This window comes from Squalius cephalus (assembly GCF_949319135.1).
Source record: "Squalius cephalus genome assembly, chromosome: 18".
Taxonomy (NCBI): domain Eukaryota; kingdom Metazoa; phylum Chordata; class Actinopteri; order Cypriniformes; family Leuciscidae; genus Squalius; species Squalius cephalus.
Genome location: NC_137139.1, coordinates 387,744 through 395,706, shown reverse-complemented (window position 1 = coordinate 395,706; position 7,963 = coordinate 387,744).

The window sequence follows — 7,963 nt, the reverse complement described above, 5'->3', positions numbered from 1 at the left end:
AGAGGGACAGGGTGCCTCTGACTGGAGGCCTGGGAATTCATACTTACCTGGCAGGGGAGACACCATGATCAGGAAGGTGGTTCACCCAGGGCGAGGCTCGGCCATTGCACTCCGGTTGTGCTGACCCCTGCGAATTCCCCAAATGTGGGAATCTCGACTGCATAATTTATGGTAGTGGGGGACTGCGTTCGCGCTCTCCCCTGGACGCACACTGGTTAAAAGAGCAGATTGTTAAAGCGCCACTTATTTTTATTTTTTTCCTCTTCTTCTGATGGTTAATGAAACCTAGAAGGTCCGGAGAATTGAACTGCAGAGGTTGATCGAGAGATAGAAAGCAATCTGCGAAAGTAGGCTTGTTGGTTTGTTTGTTTGTTTGTTTCTTTCTTTCATTCTTCAAACAATCTCCAATATTTACCGAACGCTTTGATTGACAGCGGTGGTCCAAAGTTGTTCAGAATGAGGAGTTCTGTCATGTGGTATGAATACCTTGTGCACGTGTCAAAAATCACGTGATACACAGTCGTCTATGGCCGTATTCAAGTTTTTTCTGCTTACAGCGCCACCAAGTGGCCACATCCCTTTTCACGTGACCACGGGCTGAGCCCGTACACAGGTGTACCGACTTGGGTGTAATTGTCTCTCTGCCGTCGGAGAGTTATAGCCATTTAAGTAAAGCCCGCCTCGCCCACTGCCAACGTTTTGGCGTCCCGTCGCCAACGGGAATCGAAATTCCCACTTTTTTTCCGGTCACTGTTGGCAGTCAGACTCCAGAGAATCTTCCTGCACCGGTTTGGGTCAGATTGGGCAAACGACCCAGGACTACTGTGCAAAAGTAGGTTTTTCAGAAAATCCCAAATACCCGAAAATCTCGCCAGCGCGACCCCCCAATCCGAGGCGTGCGTCTCGTTCGGCCCGAGCCAAGGATTCCGGTGATGTAAGACACTTGGGTCTGCGACCGGCGCTTCAGGAGTTACGAGCCATTTGGTGCTTTTGAACGATGATGATCCAAAATCCCAGGTTGCACTCCAAAGTGTCGTGTTGTGCACTCTGTTGTGACCCATTTTCGGTGAGCTTGTTTGTTGGCGACCTTAGGCCCTCTCGCCGCGGCCCAGGTGGGCGTGGCCTTTGCCGGCTCCCCCGCCTCGGCGTCATTGTGGCATCGCTTCTCGGCCTTTTGGCTAAGATCAAGTGTAGTATCTGTTCTTATCAGTTTAATATCTGATACGTGCCCTACCCGGGCACCATATATTAAATTGATTTTTGGAACTGGGAGATGGAATAGGGGCTTGCTCCGTCCACTCCACGCATCGACCCGGTATTGCAGTACTTCTGGGAACGGTGCACCCGCCCTTAAAGTGTTCAATGAAAGAAATGTTTTATAGTCTTGAGTGACAGCAGACGTTCATGGAAGTATGGGTGTCGTAGGTGATCATATACAACACTGGTAAAAGGTAGAAGGGTGGTGTGAAAATAAATAAAAAAAAAGAATAAACTCTGTTCTTTGTCAGTTTAATATCTGATTCGTCCACTCTCCGGGGACTGCGTATTAAATAGATTTCCGGCTCATGGAGCCGGATCCGGAGCATGAAAAAAAAAAAAAAAAAAAAAAGGAGGGGGAAAAAAAGAAGACCGTCACTGCACATTTTTGATGTCTCTCTTATCTCTTGGAGTCTTTTACTCGCCGTCGGTGAGGATTGCGAAGAGGGACAGGGTGCCTCTGACTGGAGGCCTGGGAATTCATACTTACCTGGCAGGGGAGACACCATGATCAGGAAGGTGGTTCACCCAGGGCGAGGCTCGGCCATTGCACTCCGGTTGTGCTGACCCCTGCGAATTCCCCAAATGTGGGAATCTCGACTGCATAATTTATGGTAGTGGGGGACTGCGTTCGCGCTCTCCCCTGGACGCACACTGGTTAAAAGAGCAGATTGTTAAAGCGCCACTTATTTTTATTTTTTTCCTCTTCTTCTGATGGTTAATGAAACCTAGAAGGTCCGGAGAATTGAACTGCAGAGGTTGATCGAGAGATAGAAAGCAATCTGCGAAAGTAGGCTTGTTGGTTTGTTTGTTTGTTTGTTTCTTTCTTTCATTCTTCAAACAATCTCCAATATTTACCGAACGCTTTGATTGACAGCGGTGGTCCAAAGTTGTTCAGAATGAGGAGTTCTGTCATGTGGTATGAATACCTTGTGCACGTGTCAAAAATCACGTGATACACAGTCGTCTATGGCCGTATTCAAGTTTTTTCTGCTTACAGCGCCACCAAGTGGCCACATCCCTTTTCACGTGACCACGGGCTGAGCCCGTACACAGGTGTACCGACTTGGGTGTAATTGTCTCTCTGCCGTCGGAGAGTTATAGCCATTTAAGTAAAGCCCGCCTCGCCCACTGCCAACGTTTTGGCGTCCCGTCGCCAACGGGAATCGAAATTCCCACTTTTTTTCCGGTCACTGTTGGCAGTCAGACTCCAGAGAATCTTCCTGCACCGGTTTGGGTCAGATTGGGCAAACGACCCAGGACTACTGTGCAAAAGTAGGTTTTTCAGAAAATCCCAAATACCCGAAAATCTCGCCAGCGCGACCCCCCAATCCGAGGCGTGCGTCTCGTTCGGCCCGAGCCAAGGATTCCGGTGATGTAAGACACTTGGGTCTGCGACCGGCGCTTCAGGAGTTACGAGCCATTTGGTGCTTTTGAACGATGATGATCCAAAATCCCAGGTTGCACTCCAAAGTGTCGTGTTGTGCACTCTGTTGTGACCCATTTTCGGTGAGCTTGTTTGTTGGCGACCTTAGGCCCTCTCGCCGCGGCCCAGGTGGGCGTGGCCTTTGCCGGCTCCCCCGCCTCGGCGTCATTGTGGCATCGCTTCTCGGCCTTTTGGCTAAGATCAAGTGTAGTATCTGTTCTTATCAGTTTAATATCTGATACGTGCCCTACCCGGGCACCATATATTAAATTGATTTTTGGAACTGGGAGATGGAATAGGGGCTTGCTCCGTCCACTCCACGCATCGACCCGGTATTGCAGTACTTCTGGGAACGGTGCACCCGCCCTTAAAGTGTTCAATGAAAGAAATGTTTTATAGTCTTGAGTGACAGCAGACGTTCATGGAAGTATGGGTGTCGTAGGTGATCATATACAACACTGGTAAAAGGTAGAAGGGTGGTGTGAAAATAAATAAAAAAAAAGAATAAACTCTGTTCTTTGTCAGTTTAATATCTGATTCGTCCACTCTCCGGGGACTGCGTATTAAATAGATTTCCGGCTCATGGAGCCGGATCCGGAGCATGAAAAAAAAAAAAAAAAAAAAAAGGAGGGGGAAAAAAAGAAGACCGTCACTGCACATTTTTGATGTCTCTCTTATCTCTTGGAGTCTTTTACTCGCCGTCGGTGAGGATTGCGAAGAGGGACAGGGTGCCTCTGACTGGAGGCCTGGGAATTCATACTTACCTGGCAGGGGAGACACCATGATCAGGAAGGTGGTTCACCCAGGGCGAGGCTCGGCCATTGCACTCCGGTTGTGCTGACCCCTGCGAATTCCCCAAATGTGGGAATCTCGACTGCATAATTTATGGTAGTGGGGGACTGCGTTCGCGCTCTCCCCTGGACGCACACTGGTTAAAAGAGCAGATTGTTAAAGCGCCACTTATTTTTATTTTTTTCCTCTTCTTCTGATGGTTAATGAAACCTAGAAGGTCCGGAGAATTGAACTGCAGAGGTTGATCGAGAGATAGAAAGCAATCTGCGAAAGTAGGCTTGTTGGTTTGTTTGTTTGTTTGTTTCTTTCTTTCATTCTTCAAACAATCTCCAATATTTACCGAACGCTTTGATTGACAGCGGTGGTCCAAAGTTGTTCAGAATGAGGAGTTCTGTCATGTGGTATGAATACCTTGTGCACGTGTCAAAAATCACGTGATACACAGTCGTCTATGGCCGTATTCAAGTTTTTTCTGCTTACAGCGCCACCAAGTGGCCACATCCCTTTTCACGTGACCACGGGCTGAGCCCGTACACAGGTGTACCGACTTGGGTGTAATTGTCTCTCTGCCGTCGGAGAGTTATAGCCATTTAAGTAAAGCCCGCCTCGCCCACTGCCAACGTTTTGGCGTCCCGTCGCCAACGGGAATCGAAATTCCCACTTTTTTTCCGGTCACTGTTGGCAGTCAGACTCCAGAGAATCTTCCTGCACCGGTTTGGGTCAGATTGGGCAAACGACCCAGGACTACTGTGCAAAAGTAGGTTTTTCAGAAAATCCCAAATACCCGAAAATCTCGCCAGCGCGACCCCCCAATCCGAGGCGTGCGTCTCGTTCGGCCCGAGCCAAGGATTCCGGTGATGTAAGACACTTGGGTCTGCGACCGGCGCTTCAGGAGTTACGAGCCATTTGGTGCTTTTGAACGATGATGATCCAAAATCCCAGGTTGCACTCCAAAGTGTCGTGTTGTGCACTCTGTTGTGACCCATTTTCGGTGAGCTTGTTTGTTGGCGACCTTAGGCCCTCTCGCCGCGGCCCAGGTGGGCGTGGCCTTTGCCGGCTCCCCCGCCTCGGCGTCATTGTGGCATCGCTTCTCGGCCTTTTGGCTAAGATCAAGTGTAGTATCTGTTCTTATCAGTTTAATATCTGATACGTGCCCTACCCGGGCACCATATATTAAATTGATTTTTGGAACTGGGAGATGGAATAGGGGCTTGCTCCGTCCACTCCACGCATCGACCCGGTATTGCAGTACTTCTGGGAACGGTGCACCCGCCCTTAAAGTGTTCAATGAAAGAAATGTTTTATAGTCTTGAGTGACAGCAGACGTTCATGGAAGTATGGGTGTCGTAGGTGATCATATACAACACTGGTAAAAGGTAGAAGGGTGGTGTGAAAATAAATTAAAAAAAAGAATAAACTCTGTTCTTTGTCAGTTTAATATCTGATTCGTCCACTCTCCGGGGACTGCGTATTAAATAGATTTCCGGCTCATGGAGCCGGATCCGGAGCATGAAAAAAAAAAAAAAAAAAAAAAGGAGGGGGAAAAAAAGAAGACCGTCACTGCACATTTTTGATGTCTCTCTTATCTCTTGGAGTCTTTTACTCGCCGTCGGTGAGGATTGCGAAGAGGGACAGGGTGCCTCTGACTGGAGGCCTGGGAATTCATACTTACCTGGCAGGGGAGACACCATGATCAGGAAGGTGGTTCACCCAGGGCGAGGCTCGGCCATTGCACTCCGGTTGTGCTGACCCCTGCGAATTCCCCAAATGTGGGAATCTCGACTGCATAATTTATGGTAGTGGGGGACTGCGTTCGCGCTCTCCCCTGGACGCACACTGGTTAAAAGAGCAGATTGTTAAAGCGCCACTTATTTTTATTTTTTTCCTCTTCTTCTGATGGTTAATGAAACCTAGAAGGTCCGGAGAATTGAACTGCAGAGGTTGATCGAGAGATAGAAAGCAATCTGCGAAAGTAGGCTTGTTGGTTTGTTTGTTTGTTTGTTTCTTTCTTTCATTCTTCAAACAATCTCCAATATTTACCGAACGCTTTGATTGACAGCGGTGGTCCAAAGTTGTTCAGAATGAGGAGTTCTGTCATGTGGTATGAATACCTTGTGCACGTGTCAAAAATCACGTGATACACAGTCGTCTATGGCCGTATTCAAGTTTTTTCTGCTTACAGCGCCACCAAGTGGCCACATCCCTTTTCACGTGACCACGGGCTGAGCCCGTACACAGGTGTACCGACTTGGGTGTAATTGTCTCTCTGCCGTCGGAGAGTTATAGCCATTTAAGTAAAGCCCGCCTCGCCCACTGCCAACGTTTTGGCGTCCCGTCGCCAACGGGAATCGAAATTCCCACTTTTTTTCCGGTCACTGTTGGCAGTCAGACTCCAGAGAATCTTCCTGCACCGGTTTGGGTCAGATTGGGCAAACGACCCAGGACTACTGTGCAAAAGTAGGTTTTTCAGAAAATCCCAAATACCCGAAAATCTCGCCAGCGCGACCCCCCAATCCGAGGCGTGCGTCTCGTTCGGCCCGAGCCAAGGATTCCGGTGATGTAAGACACTTGGGTCTGCGACCGGCGCTTCAGGAGTTACGAGCCATTTGGTGCTTTTGAACGATGATGATCCAAAATCCCAGGTTGCACTGTTGCACTCCAAAGTGTCGTGTTGTGCACTCTGTTGTGACCCATTTTCGGTGAGCTTGTTTGTTGGCGACCTTAGGCCCTCTCGCCGCGGCCCAGGTGGGCGTGGCCTTTGCCGGCTCCCCCGCCTCGGCGTCATTGTGGCATCGCTTCTCGGCCTTTTGGCTAAGATCAAGTGTAGTATCTGTTCTTATCAGTTTAATATCTGATACGTGCCCTACCCGGGCACCATATATTAAATTGATTTTTGGAACTGGGAGATGGAATAGGGGCTTGCTCCGTCCACTCCACGCATCGACCCGGTATTGCAGTACTTCTGGGAACGGTGCACCCGCCCTTAAAGTGTTCAATGAAAGAAATGTTTTATAGTCTTGAGTGACAGCAGACGTTCATGGAAGTATGGGTGTCGTAGGTGATCATATACAACACTGGTAAAAGGTAGAAGGGTGGTGTGAAAATAAATAAAAAAAAAGAATAAACTCTGTTCTTTGTCAGTTTAATATCTGATTCGTCCACTCTCCGGGGACTGCGTATTAAATAGATTTCCGGCTCATGGAGCCGGATCCGGAGCATGAAAAAAAAAAAAAAAAAAAAAAGGAGGGGGAAAAAAAGAAGACCGTCACTGCACATTTTTGATGTCTCTCTTATCTCTTGGAGTCTTTTACTCGCCGTCGGTGAGGATTGCGAAGAGGGACAGGGTGCCTCTGACTGGAGGCCTGGGAATTCATACTTACCTGGCAGGGGAGACACCATGATCAGGAAGGTGGTTCACCCAGGGCGAGGCTCGGCCATTGCACTCCGGTTGTGCTGACCCCTGCGAATTCCCCAAATGTGGGAATCTCGACTGCATAATTTATGGTAGTGGGGGACTGCGTTCGCGCTCTCCCCTGGACGCACACTGGTTAAAAGAGCAGATTGTTAAAGCGCCACTTATTTTTATTTTTTTCCTCTTCTTCTGATGGTTAATGAAACCTAGAAGGTCCGGAGAATTGAACTGCAGAGGTTGATCGAGAGATAGAAAGCAATCTGCGAAAGTAGGCTTGTTGGTTTGTTTGTTTCTTTCTTTCATTCTTCAAACAATCTCCAATATTTACCGAACGCTTTGATTGACAGCGGTGGTCCAAAGTTGTTCAGAATGAGGAGTTCTGTCATGTGGTATGAATACCTTGTGCACGTGTCAAAAATCACGTGATACACAGTCGTCTATGGCCGTATTCAAGTTTTTTCTGCTTACAGCGCCACCAAGTGGCCACATCCCTTTTCACGTGACCACGGGCTGAGCCCGTACACAGGTGTACCGACTTGGGTGTAATTGTCTCTCTGCCGTCGGAGAGTTATAGCCATTTAAGTAAAGCCCGCCTCGCCCACTGCCAACGTTTTGGCGTCCCGTCGCCAACGGGAATCGAAATTCCCACTTTTTTTCCGGTCACTGTTGGCAGTCAGACTCCAGAGAATCTTCCTGCACCGGTTTGGGTCAGATTGGGCAAACGACCCAGGACTACTGTGCAAAAGTAGGTTTTTCAGAAAATCCCAAATACCCGAAAATCTCGCCAGCGCGACCCCCCAATCCGAGGCGTGCGTCTCGTTCGGCCCGAGCCAAGGATTCCGGTGATGTAAGACACTTGGGTCTGCGACCGGCGCTTCAGGAGTTACGAGCCATTTGGTGCTTTTGAACGATGATGATCCAAAATCCCAGGTTGCACTCCAAAGTGTCGTGTTGTGCACTCTGTTGTGACCCATTTTCGGTGAGCTTGTTTGTTGGCGACCTTAGGCCCTCTCGCCGCGGCCCAGGTGGGCGTGGCCTTTGCCGGCTCCCCCGCCTCGGCGTCATTGTGGCATCGC